The sequence below is a fragment of the Cololabis saira genome, unplaced genomic scaffold, assembly GCF_033807715.1.
Source record: "Cololabis saira isolate AMF1-May2022 unplaced genomic scaffold, fColSai1.1 scf044, whole genome shotgun sequence".
Taxonomy (NCBI): domain Eukaryota; kingdom Metazoa; phylum Chordata; class Actinopteri; order Beloniformes; family Belonidae; genus Cololabis; species Cololabis saira.
Window position 1 is genome coordinate 290001 of NW_026906208.1, and position 12365 is coordinate 302365.

The 12365-nt window shown below is 45.5% G+C and overlaps 38 non-coding genes across 38 annotated transcripts; all 38 read left to right on the plus strand.

Moving 5' to 3' along the window:
• The first annotated feature begins 46 nt into the window (after nucleotides 1-46).
• Nucleotides 47-165, plus strand: LOC133433446 (5S ribosomal RNA). The gene has a single exon (XR_009777652.1). It is a non-coding gene; the product is annotated as a 5S ribosomal RNA (ribosomal RNA).
• Nucleotides 166-364: 199 nt separating this feature from the next.
• Nucleotides 365-483, plus strand: LOC133432995 (5S ribosomal RNA). The gene has a single exon (XR_009777227.1). It is a non-coding gene; the product is annotated as a 5S ribosomal RNA (ribosomal RNA).
• Nucleotides 484-682: 199 nt separating this feature from the next.
• On the plus strand, nucleotides 683-801 carry LOC133433057 (5S ribosomal RNA). The gene has a single exon (XR_009777286.1). It is a non-coding gene; the product is annotated as a 5S ribosomal RNA (ribosomal RNA).
• A 185-nt stretch (nucleotides 802-986) lies between these two features.
• LOC133433246 (5S ribosomal RNA) lies at nucleotides 987-1105 on the plus strand. The gene has a single exon (XR_009777460.1). It is a non-coding gene; the product is annotated as a 5S ribosomal RNA (ribosomal RNA).
• Nucleotides 1106-1322: 217 nt separating this feature from the next.
• LOC133433284 (5S ribosomal RNA) lies at nucleotides 1323-1441 on the plus strand. The gene has a single exon (XR_009777496.1). It is a non-coding gene; the product is annotated as a 5S ribosomal RNA (ribosomal RNA).
• Nucleotides 1442-1664: 223 nt separating this feature from the next.
• On the plus strand, nucleotides 1665-1783 carry LOC133433172 (5S ribosomal RNA). Its single transcript, XR_009777391.1, has one exon. It is a non-coding gene; the product is annotated as a 5S ribosomal RNA (ribosomal RNA).
• Nucleotides 1784-1981: 198 nt separating this feature from the next.
• LOC133433046 (5S ribosomal RNA) lies at nucleotides 1982-2100 on the plus strand. The gene has a single exon (XR_009777275.1). It is a non-coding gene; the product is annotated as a 5S ribosomal RNA (ribosomal RNA).
• Nucleotides 2101-2317: 217 nt separating this feature from the next.
• Nucleotides 2318-2436, plus strand: LOC133432954 (5S ribosomal RNA). The gene has a single exon (XR_009777188.1). It is a non-coding gene; the product is annotated as a 5S ribosomal RNA (ribosomal RNA).
• Nucleotides 2437-2635: 199 nt separating this feature from the next.
• LOC133432951 (5S ribosomal RNA) lies at nucleotides 2636-2754 on the plus strand. The gene has a single exon (XR_009777185.1). It is a non-coding gene; the product is annotated as a 5S ribosomal RNA (ribosomal RNA).
• A 199-nt stretch (nucleotides 2755-2953) lies between these two features.
• LOC133432996 (5S ribosomal RNA) lies at nucleotides 2954-3072 on the plus strand. Its single transcript, XR_009777228.1, has one exon. It is a non-coding gene; the product is annotated as a 5S ribosomal RNA (ribosomal RNA).
• A 217-nt stretch (nucleotides 3073-3289) lies between these two features.
• Nucleotides 3290-3408, plus strand: LOC133433324 (5S ribosomal RNA). The gene has a single exon (XR_009777535.1). It is a non-coding gene; the product is annotated as a 5S ribosomal RNA (ribosomal RNA).
• Nucleotides 3409-3625: 217 nt separating this feature from the next.
• LOC133433285 (5S ribosomal RNA) lies at nucleotides 3626-3744 on the plus strand. The gene has a single exon (XR_009777497.1). It is a non-coding gene; the product is annotated as a 5S ribosomal RNA (ribosomal RNA).
• A 217-nt stretch (nucleotides 3745-3961) lies between these two features.
• On the plus strand, nucleotides 3962-4080 carry LOC133433173 (5S ribosomal RNA). The gene has a single exon (XR_009777392.1). It is a non-coding gene; the product is annotated as a 5S ribosomal RNA (ribosomal RNA).
• Nucleotides 4081-4279: 199 nt separating this feature from the next.
• On the plus strand, nucleotides 4280-4398 carry LOC133433384 (5S ribosomal RNA). The gene has a single exon (XR_009777593.1). It is a non-coding gene; the product is annotated as a 5S ribosomal RNA (ribosomal RNA).
• Nucleotides 4399-4615: 217 nt separating this feature from the next.
• On the plus strand, nucleotides 4616-4734 carry LOC133433381 (5S ribosomal RNA). The gene has a single exon (XR_009777590.1). It is a non-coding gene; the product is annotated as a 5S ribosomal RNA (ribosomal RNA).
• Nucleotides 4735-4933: 199 nt separating this feature from the next.
• LOC133433174 (5S ribosomal RNA) lies at nucleotides 4934-5052 on the plus strand. The gene has a single exon (XR_009777393.1). It is a non-coding gene; the product is annotated as a 5S ribosomal RNA (ribosomal RNA).
• Nucleotides 5053-5269: 217 nt separating this feature from the next.
• Nucleotides 5270-5388, plus strand: LOC133433387 (5S ribosomal RNA). Its single transcript, XR_009777596.1, has one exon. It is a non-coding gene; the product is annotated as a 5S ribosomal RNA (ribosomal RNA).
• Nucleotides 5389-5587: 199 nt separating this feature from the next.
• On the plus strand, nucleotides 5588-5706 carry LOC133433429 (5S ribosomal RNA). The gene has a single exon (XR_009777636.1). It is a non-coding gene; the product is annotated as a 5S ribosomal RNA (ribosomal RNA).
• Nucleotides 5707-5905: 199 nt separating this feature from the next.
• Nucleotides 5906-6024, plus strand: LOC133433563 (5S ribosomal RNA). The gene has a single exon (XR_009777764.1). It is a non-coding gene; the product is annotated as a 5S ribosomal RNA (ribosomal RNA).
• A 217-nt stretch (nucleotides 6025-6241) lies between these two features.
• Nucleotides 6242-6360, plus strand: LOC133433496 (5S ribosomal RNA). The gene has a single exon (XR_009777701.1). It is a non-coding gene; the product is annotated as a 5S ribosomal RNA (ribosomal RNA).
• Nucleotides 6361-6559: 199 nt separating this feature from the next.
• Nucleotides 6560-6678, plus strand: LOC133433497 (5S ribosomal RNA). The gene has a single exon (XR_009777702.1). It is a non-coding gene; the product is annotated as a 5S ribosomal RNA (ribosomal RNA).
• Nucleotides 6679-6877: 199 nt separating this feature from the next.
• On the plus strand, nucleotides 6878-6996 carry LOC133433430 (5S ribosomal RNA). The gene has a single exon (XR_009777637.1). It is a non-coding gene; the product is annotated as a 5S ribosomal RNA (ribosomal RNA).
• Nucleotides 6997-7219: 223 nt separating this feature from the next.
• LOC133433176 (5S ribosomal RNA) lies at nucleotides 7220-7338 on the plus strand. Its single transcript, XR_009777395.1, has one exon. It is a non-coding gene; the product is annotated as a 5S ribosomal RNA (ribosomal RNA).
• Nucleotides 7339-7536: 198 nt separating this feature from the next.
• LOC133433047 (5S ribosomal RNA) lies at nucleotides 7537-7655 on the plus strand. The gene has a single exon (XR_009777276.1). It is a non-coding gene; the product is annotated as a 5S ribosomal RNA (ribosomal RNA).
• A 217-nt stretch (nucleotides 7656-7872) lies between these two features.
• LOC133432955 (5S ribosomal RNA) lies at nucleotides 7873-7991 on the plus strand. The gene has a single exon (XR_009777189.1). It is a non-coding gene; the product is annotated as a 5S ribosomal RNA (ribosomal RNA).
• Nucleotides 7992-8190: 199 nt separating this feature from the next.
• Nucleotides 8191-8309, plus strand: LOC133432952 (5S ribosomal RNA). Its single transcript, XR_009777186.1, has one exon. It is a non-coding gene; the product is annotated as a 5S ribosomal RNA (ribosomal RNA).
• Nucleotides 8310-8508: 199 nt separating this feature from the next.
• LOC133432997 (5S ribosomal RNA) lies at nucleotides 8509-8627 on the plus strand. The gene has a single exon (XR_009777229.1). It is a non-coding gene; the product is annotated as a 5S ribosomal RNA (ribosomal RNA).
• A 217-nt stretch (nucleotides 8628-8844) lies between these two features.
• On the plus strand, nucleotides 8845-8963 carry LOC133433325 (5S ribosomal RNA). Its single transcript, XR_009777536.1, has one exon. It is a non-coding gene; the product is annotated as a 5S ribosomal RNA (ribosomal RNA).
• A 217-nt stretch (nucleotides 8964-9180) lies between these two features.
• On the plus strand, nucleotides 9181-9299 carry LOC133433286 (5S ribosomal RNA). The gene has a single exon (XR_009777498.1). It is a non-coding gene; the product is annotated as a 5S ribosomal RNA (ribosomal RNA).
• A 217-nt stretch (nucleotides 9300-9516) lies between these two features.
• LOC133433178 (5S ribosomal RNA) lies at nucleotides 9517-9635 on the plus strand. The gene has a single exon (XR_009777396.1). It is a non-coding gene; the product is annotated as a 5S ribosomal RNA (ribosomal RNA).
• A 199-nt stretch (nucleotides 9636-9834) lies between these two features.
• Nucleotides 9835-9953, plus strand: LOC133433385 (5S ribosomal RNA). The gene has a single exon (XR_009777594.1). It is a non-coding gene; the product is annotated as a 5S ribosomal RNA (ribosomal RNA).
• Nucleotides 9954-10170: 217 nt separating this feature from the next.
• LOC133433382 (5S ribosomal RNA) lies at nucleotides 10171-10289 on the plus strand. The gene has a single exon (XR_009777591.1). It is a non-coding gene; the product is annotated as a 5S ribosomal RNA (ribosomal RNA).
• Nucleotides 10290-10488: 199 nt separating this feature from the next.
• LOC133433179 (5S ribosomal RNA) lies at nucleotides 10489-10607 on the plus strand. Its single transcript, XR_009777397.1, has one exon. It is a non-coding gene; the product is annotated as a 5S ribosomal RNA (ribosomal RNA).
• Nucleotides 10608-10824: 217 nt separating this feature from the next.
• Nucleotides 10825-10943, plus strand: LOC133433388 (5S ribosomal RNA). The gene has a single exon (XR_009777597.1). It is a non-coding gene; the product is annotated as a 5S ribosomal RNA (ribosomal RNA).
• Nucleotides 10944-11142: 199 nt separating this feature from the next.
• LOC133433431 (5S ribosomal RNA) lies at nucleotides 11143-11261 on the plus strand. Its single transcript, XR_009777638.1, has one exon. It is a non-coding gene; the product is annotated as a 5S ribosomal RNA (ribosomal RNA).
• Nucleotides 11262-11460: 199 nt separating this feature from the next.
• On the plus strand, nucleotides 11461-11579 carry LOC133433564 (5S ribosomal RNA). The gene has a single exon (XR_009777765.1). It is a non-coding gene; the product is annotated as a 5S ribosomal RNA (ribosomal RNA).
• A 217-nt stretch (nucleotides 11580-11796) lies between these two features.
• Nucleotides 11797-11915, plus strand: LOC133433498 (5S ribosomal RNA). The gene has a single exon (XR_009777703.1). It is a non-coding gene; the product is annotated as a 5S ribosomal RNA (ribosomal RNA).
• A 199-nt stretch (nucleotides 11916-12114) lies between these two features.
• Nucleotides 12115-12233, plus strand: LOC133433499 (5S ribosomal RNA). Its single transcript, XR_009777704.1, has one exon. It is a non-coding gene; the product is annotated as a 5S ribosomal RNA (ribosomal RNA).
• The last annotated feature ends 132 nt before the right edge of the window (nucleotides 12234-12365 follow it).

Consider the following 12365-nt stretch of genomic DNA (forward strand, 5'->3'; position numbering starts at 1 on the left):
ACTTATCTTCAACTCCATATAAGAGGTATTTCAAGCTGCAGCTTCTGCTTACGGCCATACCAGCCTGGATGCGCCCGATCTCGTCTGATCTCGGAAGCTAAGCAGGGTCAGGCCTGGTTAGTACTTGGATGGGAGACCGCCTGGGAATACCAGGTGCTGTAAGCTTTTTCAACCAGCAGAGAGCGCTCTCGCTTAATCTACCCACACAAATTTCAACGTGGTAACAGCGACAGCTCACGTCCTAAAGTGTTTTGCACATGGTTAAGGCACTTTAACTCCAACAAATAAAACCAACAAATCAATGACTTATATTCTATGACTTATCTTCAACTCCATATAAGAGGTATTTCAAGCTGCAGCTTCTGCTTACGGCCATACCAGCCAGGATGCGCCCGATCTTGTCTGGTCTCGGAAGCTAAGCAGGGTCGGGCCTGGTTAGTACTTGGATGGGAGACCGCCTGGGAATACCAGGTGCTGTAAGCTTTTTCAACCAGCAGAGAACGCTCTCGCTTAATCTACCCACACATATTTCAACGTGGTATCAGCTACAGCTCACGTCCTAAAGTGTTTTGCACATGGTTAAGGCACTTTAACTCCAACAAATAAAACCAACAAATCAATGACTTATATTCTATGACTTATCTTCAACTCCATATAAGAGGTATTTCAAGCAGGAGCTTCTGCTTACGGCCATACCAGCCTGGATGCGCCCAATCTCGTCTGATCTCGCAAGCTAAGCAGGGTCGGGCCTGGTTAGTACTTGGATGGGAGACCGCCTGGGAATAGCAGGTGCTGTAAGCTTTTTCAACCAGCAGAGAACGCTCTCGCTTAATCTACCCACACATACTTCAACGTGGTAACAGCGACAGCTCACGTCCTAAAGTGTTTTGCATATGGTTAAGGCACTTTAACTCCAACAAATAAAACCAACAAATCTATGACTTATCTTCAACTCCATATAAGAGGTATTTCAAGCAACAGATTCTGCTTATGGCCATACCAGCCTGGATGCGCCCGATCTCGTCTGATCTCGGAAGCTAAGCAGGGTCGGGCCTGGTTAGTACTTGGATGGGAGACCACCTGGGAATACCAGGTGCTGTAAGCTTTTTCAACCAGCAGAGAGCGCTCTCGCTTAATCTACCCACACAAATTTCAACGTGGTAACAGCGACAGCTCAGGTCCTAAAGTGTTTTGCACATGGTTAAGGCACTTTAACTCCAACAAATAAGCGCTTCTAAATTATTATCACCAACAAATCAATGACTTATATTATATGACTTATCTTCAACTCCATATAAGAGGTATTTCAAGCTGCAGCTTCTGCTTACGGCCATACCAGCCTGGATGCGCCCGATCTCGTCTGATCTCGGAAGCTAAGCAGGGTCGGGCCTGGTTAGTACTTGGATGGGAGACCGCCTGGGAATACCAGGTGCTGTAAGTTTTTTCAACCAGCAGAGAGCGCTCTCGCTTAATCTACCCACACATATTTCAACGTGGTAACAGCGACAGCTCACGTCCTAAAGTGTTTTGCACATGGTTAAGGCACTTTAACTCCAACAAATAAGCGCATCTAAATTATTATCACCAACAAATCAATAACTTATATTATATGACTTATCTTCAACTCCATATAAGAAGTATTTCAAGCTGCAGCTTCAGCTTCAGCTTACGGCCATACCAGCCTGGATGCGCCCGATCTCGTCTGATCTCGGAAGCTAAGCAGGGTCGGGCCTGGTTAGTACTTGGATGGGAGACCGCCTGGGAATACCAGGTGCTGTAAGCTTTTTCAACCAGCAGAGAGCGCTCTCGCTTAATCTACCCACACATATTTCAACGTGGTAAGAGCGACAGCTCACGTCCTAAAGTGTTTTGCACATGGTTAAGGCACTTTAACTCCAACAAATAAAACCAACAAATCAATGACTTATATTCTAGGACTTATCTTCAACTCCATATAAGAGGTATTTCAAGCTGCAGTTCTGCTTATGGCCATACCAGCCTGGATGCGCATGATCTCGTCTGATCTCGGAAGCTAAGCAGGGTCGGGCCTGGTTAGTACTTGGATGGGAGACCGCCTGGGAATACCAGGTGCTGTAAGGATTTTCAACCAGCAGAGAGCACTCTCGCTTAATCTACCCACACATATTTCAACGTGGTAACAGCGACAGCTCACGTCCAAAAGTGTTTTTCACATGGATAAGGCACTTTAACTCCAACAAATAAGCGCTTCTAAATTATTATCACCAACAAATCAATGACTTATATTATATGACTTATATTCAACTCCATATAAGAGGTATTTCAAGCTGCAGCTACAGCTTACGGCCATACCAGCCTGGATGCGCCTGATCTCGTCTGATCTCGGAAGCTAAGCAGGGTCGGGCCTGGTTAGTACTTGGATGGGAGACCGCCTGGTAATATCAGGTGCTGTAAGCTTTTTCAACCAGCAGAGAGCGCTCTCGCTTAATCTACCCACACATATTTCAACGTGGTAACAGCGACAGCTCACGTCCTAAAGTGTTTTGCACATGGTTAAGGCACTTTAACTCCAACAAATAAAACCAACAAATCAATGACTTATATTCTATGACTTATCTTCAACTCCATATAAGAGGTATTTCAAGCAGCAGATTCTGCTTACGGCCATACCAGCCTGGATGCGCCTGATCTCGTCTGATCTCGGAAGCTAAGCAGGGTCCGGCCTGGTTAGTACTTGGATGGGAGACCGCCTGGGAATACCAGGTGCTGTAAGCATTTTCAACCAGCAGAGAGCGCTCTCGCTTAATCTACCCACACATATTTCAACGTGGTAACTGCGACAGCTCACGTCCTAAAGTGTTTTGCACATGGTTAAGGCACTTTAACTCCAACAAATAAAACCAACAAATCAATGACTTATATTCTATGACTTATCTTCAACTCCATATAAGAGGTATTTCAAGCTGCAGCTTCTGCTCACAGCCATACCAGCCTGGATGCGCCCGATCTCGTCTGATCTCGGAAGCTAAGCAGGGTCGGGCCTGGTTAGTACTTGGATGGGAGACCGCCAGGGAATACCAGGTGCTGTAACCTTTTTCAACCTGCAGAGAACGCTCTCGCTTAATCTACCCACATATATTTCAACGTGGTAACAGCGACAGCTCACGTCCTAAAGTGTTTTGCACATGGTTAAGGCACTTTAACTCCAACAAATAAGCGCTTCTAAATTATTATCACCAACAAATCAATGACTTATATTATATGACTTATCTTCAACTCCATATAAGAGGTATTTCAAGCAACAGATTCTGTTTATGGCCATACCAGCCTGGATGCGCCCGATCTCGTCTGATCTCGGAAGCTAAGCAGGGTCGGGCCTGGTTAGTACTTGGATGGGAGACCACCTGGGAATACCAGGTGCTGTAAGCTTTTTCAACCAGCAGAGAGCGCTCTCGCTTAATCTACCCACACAAATTTCAACGTGGTAACAGCGACAGCTCAGGTCCTAAAGTGTTTTGCACATGGTTAAGGCACTTTAACTCCAACAAATAAGCGCTTCTAAATTATTATCACCAACAAATCAATGACTTATATTATATGACTTATCTTCAACTCCATATAAGAGGTATTTCAAGCTGCAGCTTCTGCTTACGGCCATACCAGCCTGGATGCGCCCGATCTCGTCTGATCTCGGAAGCTAAGCAGGGTCGGGCCTGGTTAGTACTTGGATGGGAGACCGCCTGGGAATACCAGGTGCTGTAAGTTTTTTCAACCAGCAGAGAGCGCTCTCGCTTAATCTACCCACACATATTTCAACGTGGTAACAGCGACAGCTCACGTCCTAAAGTGTTTTGCACATGGTTAAGGCACTTTAACTCCAACAAATAAGCGCATCTAAATTATTATCACCAACAAATCAATAACTTATATTATATGACTTATCTTCAACTCCATATAAGAAGTATTTCAAGCTGCAGCTTCAGCTTACGGCCATACCAGCCTGGATGCGCCCGATCTCGTCTGATCTCGGAAGCTAAGCAGGGTCGGGCCTGGTTAGTACTTGGATGGGAGACCGCCTGGGAATACCAGGTGCTGTAAGCTTTTTCAACCAGCAGAGAGCGCTCTCGCTTAATCTACCCACACATATTTCAACGTGGTAAGAGCGACAGCTCACGTCCTAAAGTGTTTTGCACATGGTTAAGGCACTTTAACTCCAACAAATAAAACCAACAAATCAATGACTTATATTCTATGACTTATCTTCAACTCCATATAAGAGGTATTTCAAGCTGCAGCTTCTGCTTACGGCCATACCAGCCTGGATGCGCCCGATCTCGTCTGATCTCGGAAGCTAAGCAGGGTCGGGCCTGGTTAGTACTTGGATGGGAGACCGCCTGGGAATACCAGGAGCTGTAAGCATTTTCAACCAGCAGAGAGCACTCTCGCTTAATCTACCCACACATATTTCAACGTGGTAACAGCGACAGCTCACGTCCAAAAGTGTTTTTCACATGGTTAAGGCACTTTAACTCCAACAAATAAACGCTTCTAAATTATTATCACCAACAAATCAATGACTTATATTATATGACTTATCTTCAACTCCATATAAGAGGTATTTCAAGCAGCAGCTTCTGCTTACGGCCATACCAGCCTGGATGCGCCCGATCTCGTCTGATCTCGGAAGCTAAGCAGGGTCGGGCCTGGCTAGTACTTGGATGGGAGACCGCCTGGGAATACCAGGTGCTGTAAGTATTTTCAACCAGCAGAGAGCGCTCTCGCTTAATCTACCCACACATATTTCAACGTGGTAACAGCGACAGCTCACATCCTAAAGTGTTTTGCACATGGTTAAGGCACTTTAACTCCAACAAATAAAACCAACAAATCAATGACTTATATTCTATGACTTATCTTCAACTCCATATAAGAGGTATTTCAAGCTGCAGCTTCTGCTTACGGCCATACCAGCCTGGATGCGCCCGATCTCGTCTGATCTCGGAAGCTAAGCAGGGTCGGGCCTGGTTAGTACTTGGATGGGAGACCGCCTGGGAATACCAGGTGCTGTAAGCTTTTTCAACCAGCAGAGAGCGCTCTCGCTTAATCTACCCACACATATTTCAACGTGGTAACAGCGACAGCTCACGTCCTAAAGTGTTTTTCACATGGTTAAGGCACTTTAACTCCAACAAATATGCGCTTCTAAATTATTATCACCAACAAATCAATGACTTATATTATATGACTTATCTTCAACTCCATATAAGAGGTATTTCAAGCTGCAGCTTCAGCTTACGGCCATACCAGCCTGGATGCGCCCGATCTCGCCTGATCTCGGAAGCTAAGCAGGGTCGGGCCTGGTTAGTACTTGGATGGGAGACCGCCTGGGAATACCAGGTGCTGTAAGCTTTTTCAACCAGCAGAGAGCGCTCTCGCTTAATCTACCCACACATATTTCAACATGGTAACAGCGACAGCTCACGTCCTAAAGTGTTTTGCACATGGTTAAGGCACTTTAACTCCAACAAATAAAACGAACAAATCAATGACTTATATTCTATGACTTATCTTCAACTCCATATAAGAGGTATTTCAAGCTGCAGCTTCTGCTTACGGCCATACCAGCCTGGATGCGCCAGATCTCGTCTGATCTCGGAAGCTAAGCAGGGTCGGGCCTGGTTAGTACTTGGATGGGAGACCGCCTGGGAATACCAGGTGCTGTAAGCTTTTTCAACCAGCAGAGAGCGCTCTCGCTTAATCTACCCACACATATTTCAACGTGGTAACAGCGACAGCTCACGTCCTAAAGTGTTTTGCACATGGTTAAGGCACTTTAACTCCAACAAATAAAACCAACAAATCAATGACTTATATTCTATGACTTATCTTCAACTCCATATAAGAGGTATTTCAAGCTGCAGCTTCTGCTTACAGCCATACCAGCCTGGATGCGCCCGATCTCGTCTGATCTCGGAAGCTAAGCAGGGTCGGGCCTGGTTAGTACTTGGATGGGAGACCGCCAGGGAATACCAGGTGCTGTAACCTTTTTCAACCTGCAGAGAACGCTCTCGCTTAATCTACCCACATATATTTCAACGTGGTAACAGCGACAGCTCACGTCCTAAAGTGTTTTGCACATGGTTAAGGCACTTTAACTCCAACAAATAAGCGCTTCTAAATTATTATCACCAACAAATCAATGACTTATATTATATGACTTATCTTCAACTCCATATAAGAGGTATTTCAAGCTGCAGCTTCAGCTTATGGCCATACCAGCCTGGATGCGCCCGATCTCGCCTGATCTCGGAAGCTAAGCAGGGTCGGGCCTGGTTAGTACTTGGATGGGAGACCGCCTGGGAATACCAGGTGCTGTAAGCTTTTTCAACCAGCAGAGAGCGCTCTCGCTTAATCTACCCACACATATTTCAACGTGGTAACAGCGACAGCTCACGTCCTAAAGTGTTTTGCACATGGTTAAGGCACTTTAACTCCAACAAATAAAACCAACAAATCAATGACTTATATTCTATGACTTATCTTCAACTCCATATAAGAGGTATTTCAAGCTGCAGCTTCAGCTTATGGCCATACCAGCCTGGATGCGCCCGATCTCGCCTGATCTCGGAAGCTAAGCAGGGTCGGGCCTGGTTAGTACTTGGATGGGAGACCGCCTGGGAATACCAGGTGCTGTAAGCTTTTTCAACCAGCAGAGAGCGCTCTCGCTTAATCTACCCACACATATTTCAACGTGGTAACAGCGACAGCTCACGTCCTAAAGTGTTTTGCACATGGTTAAGGCACTTTAACTCCAACAAATAAAACCAACAAATCAATGACTTATATTCTATGACTTATCTTCAACTCCATATAAGAGGTATTTCAAGCTGCAGCTTCTGCTTACGGCCATACCAGCCTGGATGCGCCAGATCTCGTCTGATCTCGGAAGCTAAGCAGGGTCGGGCCTGGTTAGTACTTGGATGGGAGACCGCCTGGGAATACCAGGTGCTGTAAGCTTTTTCAACCAGCAGAGAGCGCTCTCGCTTAATCTACCCACACATATTTCAACGTGGTAACAGCGACAGCTCACGTCCTAAAGTGTTTTGCACATGGTTAAGGCACTTTAACTCCAACAAATAAGCGCATCTAAATTATTATCACCAACAAATCAATAACTTATATTATATGACTTATCTTCAACTCCATATAAGAAGTATTTCAAGCTGCAGCTTCAGCTTCAGCTTACGGCCATACCAGCCTGGATGCGCCCGATCTCGTCTGATCTCGGAAGCTAAGCAGGGTCGGGCCTGGTTAGTACTTGGATGGGAGACCGCCTGGGAATACCAGGTGCTGTAAGCTTTTTCAACCAGCAGAGAGCGCTCTCGCTTAATCTACCCACACATATTTCAACGTGGTAAGAGCGACAGCTCACGTCCTAAAGTGTTTTGCACATGGTTAAGGCACTTTAACTCCAACAAATAAAACCAACAAATCAATGACTTATATTCTAGGACTTATCTTCAACTCCATATAAGAGGTATTTCAAGCTGCAGTTCTGCTTATGGCCATACCAGCCTGGATGCGCATGATCTCGTCTGATCTCGGAAGCTAAGCAGGGTCGGGCCTGGTTAGTACTTGGATGGGAGACCGCCTGGGAATACCAGGTGCTGTAAGGATTTTCAACCAGCAGAGAGCACTCTCGCTTAATCTACCCACACATATTTCAACGTGGTAACAGCGACAGCTCACGTCCAAAAGTGTTTTTCACATGGATAAGGCACTTTAACTCCAACAAATAAGCGCTTCTAAATTATTATCACCAACAAATCAATGACTTATATTATATGACTTATATTCAACTCCATATAAGAGGTATTTCAAGCTGCAGCTACAGCTTACGGCCATACCAGCCTGGATGCGCCTGATCTCGTCTGATCTCGGAAGCTAAGCAGGGTCGGGCCTGGTTAGTACTTGGATGGGAGACCGCCTGGTAATATCAGGTGCTGTAAGCTTTTTCAACCAGCAGAGAGCGCTCTCGCTTAATCTACCCACACATATTTCAACGTGGTAACAGCGACAGCTCACGTCCTAAAGTGTTTTGCACATGGTTAAGGCACTTTAACTCCAACAAATAAAACCAACAAATCAATGACTTATATTCTATGACTTATCTTCAACTCCATATAAGAGGTATTTCAAGCAGCAGATTCTGCTTACGGCCATACCAGCCTGGATGCGCCTGATCTCGTCTGATCTCGGAAGCTAAGCAGGGTCCGGCCTGGTTAGTACTTGGATGGGAGACCGCCTGGGAATACCAGGTGCTGTAAGCATTTTCAACCAGCAGAGAGCGCTCTCGCTTAATCTACCCACACATATTTCAACGTGGTAACTGCGACAGCTCACGTCCTAAAGTGTTTTGCACATGGTTAAGGCACTTTAACTCCAACAAATAAAACCAACAAATCAATGACTTATATTCTATGACTTATCTTCAACTCCATATAAGAGGTATTTCAAGCTGCAGCTTCTGCTCACAGCCATACCAGCCTGGATGCGCCCGATCTCGTCTGATCTCGGAAGCTAAGCAGGGTCGGGCCTGGTTAGTACTTGGATGGGAGACCGCCAGGGAATACCAGGTGCTGTAACCTTTTTCAACCTGCAGAGAACGCTCTCGCTTAATCTACCCACATATATTTCAACGTGGTAACAGCGACAGCTCACGTCCTAAAGTGTTTTGCACATGGTTAAGGCACTTTAACTCCAACAAATAAGCGCTTCTAAATTATTATCACCAACAAATCAATGACTTATATTATATGACTTATCTTCAACTCCATATAAGAGGTATTTCAAGCAACAGATTCTGTTTATGGCCATACCAGCCTGGATGCGCCCGATCTCGTCTGATCTCGGAAGCTAAGCAGGGTCGGGCCTGGTTAGTACTTGGATGGGAGACCACCTGGGAATACCAGGTGCTGTAAGCTTTTTCAACCAGCAGAGAGCGCTCTCGCTTAATCTACCCACACAAATTTCAACGTGGTAACAGCGACAGCTCAGGTCCTAAAGTGTTTTGCACATGGTTAAGGCACTTTAACTCCAACAAATAAGCGCTTCTAAATTATTATCACCAACAAATCAATGACTTATATTATATGACTTATCTTCAACTCCATATAAGAGGTATTTCAAGCTGCAGCTTCTGCTTACGGCCATACCAGCCTGGATGCGCCCGATCTCGTCTGATCTCGGAAGCTAAGCAGGGTCGGGCCTGGTTAGTACTTGGATGGGAGACCGCCTGGGAATACCAGGTGCTGTAAGTTTTTTCAACCAGCAGAGAGCGCTCTCGCTTAATCTACCCACACATATTTCAACGTGGTAACAGCGACAGCTCACGTCCTAAAGTGTTTTGCACATGGTTAAGGCACTTTAACTCCAACAAATAAGCGCATCTAAATTATTATCACCAACAAATCAATAACTTATATTATATGACTTATCTTCAACTCCATATAAGAAGTATTTCAAGCTGCAGCTTCAGCTTACGGCCATACCAGCCTGGATGCGCCCGATCTCGTCTGATCTCGGAAGCTAAGCAGGGTCGGGCCTGGTTAGTACTTGGATGGGAGACCGCCTGGGAATACCAGGTGCTGTAAGCTTTTTCAACCAGCAGAGAGCGCTCTCGCTTAATCTACCCACACATATTTCAACGTGGTAAGAGCGACAGCTCACGTCCTAAAGTGTTTTGCACATGGTTAAGGCACTTTAACTCCAACAAATAAAACCAACAAATCAATGACTTATATTCTATGACTTATCTTCAACTCCATATAAGAGGTATTTCAAGCTGCAGCTTCTGCTTACGGCCATACCAGCCTGGATGCGCCCGATCTCGTCTGATCTCGGAAGCTAAGCAGGGTCGGGCCTGGTTAGTACTTGGATGGGAGACCGCCTGGGAATACCAGGAGCTGTAAGCATTTTCAACCAGCAGAGAGCACTCTCGCTTAATCTACCCACACATATTTCAACGTGGTAACAGCGACAGCTCACGTCCAAAAGTGTTTTTCACATGGTTAAGGCACTTTAACTCCAACAAATAAACGCTTCTAAATTATTATCACCAACAAATCAATGACTTATATTATATGACTTATCTTCAACTCCATATAAGAGGTATTTCAAGCAGCAGCTTCTGCTTACGGCCATACCAGCCTGGATGCGCCCGATCTCGTCTGATCTCGGAAGCTAAGCAGGGTCGGGCCTGGCTAGTACTTGGATGGGAGACCGCCTGGGAATACCAGGTGCTGTAAGTATTTTCAACCAGCAGAGAGCGCTCTCGCTTAATCTACCCACACATATTTCAACGTGGTAACAGCGACAGCTCACATCCTAAAGTGTTTTGCACATGGTTAAGGCACTTTAACTCCAACAAATAAAACCAACAAATCAATGACTTATATTCTATGACTTATCTTCAACTCCATATAAGAGGTATTTCAAGCTGCAGCTTCTGCTTACGGCCATACCAGCCTGGATGCGCCCGATCTCGTCTGATCTCGGAAGCTAAGCAGGGTCGGGCCTGGTTAGTACTTGGATGGGAGACCGCCTGGGAATACCAGGTGCTGTAAGCTTTTTCAACCAGCAGAGAGCGCTCTCGCTTAATCTACCCACACATATTTCAACGTGGTAACAGCGACAGCTCACGTCCTAAAGTGTTTTTCACATGGTTAAGGCACTTTAACTCCAACAAATATGCGCTTCTAAATTATTATCACCAACAAATCAATGACTTATATTATATGACTTATCTTCAACTCCATATAAGAGGTATTTCAAGCTGCAGCTTCAGCTTACGGCCATACCAGCCTGGATGCGCCCGATCTCGCCTGATCTCGGAAGCTAAGCAGGGTCGGGCCTGGTTAGTACTTGGATGGGAGACCGCCTGGGAATACCAGGTGCTGTAAGCTTTTTCAACCAGCAGAGAGCGCTCTCGCTTAATCTACCCACACATATTTCAACATGGTAACAGCGACAGCTCACGTCCTAAAGTGTTTTGCACATGGTTAAGGCACTTTAACTCCAACAAATAAAACGAACAAATCAATGACTTATATTCTATGACTTATCTTCAACTCCATATAAGAGGTATTTCAAGCTGCAGCTTCTGCTTACGGCCATACCAGCCTGGATGCGCCAGATCTCGTCTGATCTCGGAAGCTAAGCAGGGTCGGGCCTGGTTAGTACTTGGATGGGAGACCGCCTGGGAATACCAGGTGCTGTAAGCTTTTTCAACCAGCAGAGAGCGCTCTCGCTTAATCTACCCACACATATTTCAACGTGGTAACAGCGACAGCTCACGTCCTAAAGTGTTTTGCACATGGTTAAGGCACTTTAACTCCAACAAATAAAACCAACAAATCAATGACTTATATTCTATGACTTATCTTCAACTCCATATAAGAGGTATTTCAAGCTGCAGCTTCTGCTTACAGCCATACCAGCCTGGATGCGCCCGATCTCGTCTGATCTCGGAAGCTAAGCAGGGTCGGGCCTGGTTAGTACTTGGATGGGAGACCGCCAGGGAATACCAGGTGCTGTAACCTTTTTCAACCTGCAGAGAACGCTCTCGCTTAATCTACCCACATATATTTCAACGTGGTAACAGCGACAGCTCACGTCCTAAAGTGTTTTGCACATGGTTAAGGCACTTTAACTCCAACAAATAAGCGCTTCTAAATTATTATCACCAACAAATCAATGACTTATATTATATGACTTATCTTCAACTCCATATAAGAGGTATTTCAAGCTGCAGCTTCAGCTTATGGCCATACCAGCCTGGATGCGCCCGATCTCGCCTGATCTCGGAAGCTAAGCAGGGTCGGGCCTGGTTAGTACTTGGATGGGAGACCGCCTGGGAATACCAGGTGCTGTAAGCTTTTTCAACCAGCAGAGAGCGCTCTCGCTTAATCTACCCACACATATTTCAACGTGGTAACAGCGACAGCTCACGTCCTAAAGTGTTTTGCACATGGTTAAGGCACTTTAACTCCAACAAATAAAACCAACAAATCAATGACTTATATTCTATGACTTATCTTCAACTCCATATAAGAGGTATTTCAAGCTGCAGCTTCAGCTTATGGCCATACCAGCCTGGATGCGCCCGATCTCGCCTGATCTCGGAAGCTAAGCAGGGTCGGGCCTGGTTAGTACTTGGATGGGAGACCGCCTGGGAATACCAGGTGCTGTAAGCTTTTTCAACCAGCAGAGAGCGCTCTCGCTTAATCTACCCACACATATTTCAACGTGGTAACAGCGACAGCTCACGTCCTAAAGTGTTTTGCACATGGTTAAGGCACTTTAACTCCAACAAATAAAACCAACAA